This window comes from Bison bison, unplaced genomic scaffold, assembly GCF_000754665.1.
Source record: "Bison bison bison isolate TAMUID 2011002044 unplaced genomic scaffold, Bison_UMD1.0 scf7180017851617, whole genome shotgun sequence".
Classification (NCBI taxonomy): Eukaryota; Metazoa; Chordata; class Mammalia; order Artiodactyla; family Bovidae; genus Bison; species Bison bison.
This window is the reverse complement of record NW_011482190.1, coordinates 1,166-1,918: the sequence shown is the minus strand read 5'-3', so window position 1 is coordinate 1,918 and position 753 is coordinate 1,166. Positions and strand designations below refer to the sequence as shown.

General features: G+C 44.0%; 1 protein-coding gene across 1 annotated transcript in view; it reads right to left on the bottom strand.

The window, feature by feature from the left end:
- Positions 1–753, bottom strand: part of GPR34 (G protein-coupled receptor 34) — a gene marked incomplete at its 3' end in the record, with an annotated part of 2,940 nt that overhangs the window by 1,043 nt on the left and 1,144 nt on the right. The gene's annotated exons all lie outside the window — the stretch shown is intronic.

The following is a 753-nucleotide window of genomic DNA, read 5'->3' as shown; positions in this document are numbered from 1 at the left end:
GAATGCCAAACATTGAGTGAGTTGTTGTTATGTTTGTAACAATACTTTAGCTCAAAGCACAAATAGTAAATGATTGATTTTTCAGACATTATAAGAAACTTTTATCCTACTTTGGCCCATGTGGATATCTGCACAATCTATGCAGGAGCATTATGGTATCACAAGCCAAGCAGCACATAGTGTAGAAGCTGTTGGAGCATCCTACACTAACTTTTTCTATCCTATGGTCCGTGTTCAAGGTCTGTTATTATATTAAAATCAACTGAACTATGGACTTGTCTTTTCTTGGGGAAGCTGGGATGGGAATAGAAATGGAGATAGAGATGACAGCTTATATTTTTCAAAGATGAGTTGTCAATTTCCCTAAAGTGAAGACGTGAGTGAGACATGAGTAAGACATGAGTGAACTGAACCCACTGCTGACCCCTGTCCAGTTTCCTGCCTTGACTCTGTCCCTCATAGATGGCATTCATTCATTCATTCATTCATTTTTGCACCTATAGTATGGAGAAGGCAATGGCACCCCACTCCAGTACTCTTGCCTGGAATATCCCGTGGGTGGAGGAGCCTGGTAGGCTGCAGTCCATGGGGTCGATAAGAGTCGGACACGACTGAGTGACTTCACTTTCACTTTTCACTTTCATGCATTGGAGAAGGAAATGGCAACCCACTCCAGTGTTCTTGCCTGGAGAATCCCAGGGACAGCGGGAGCCTGGTGGGCTGCCGTCTATGGGGTCACACAAGAGTTGGACA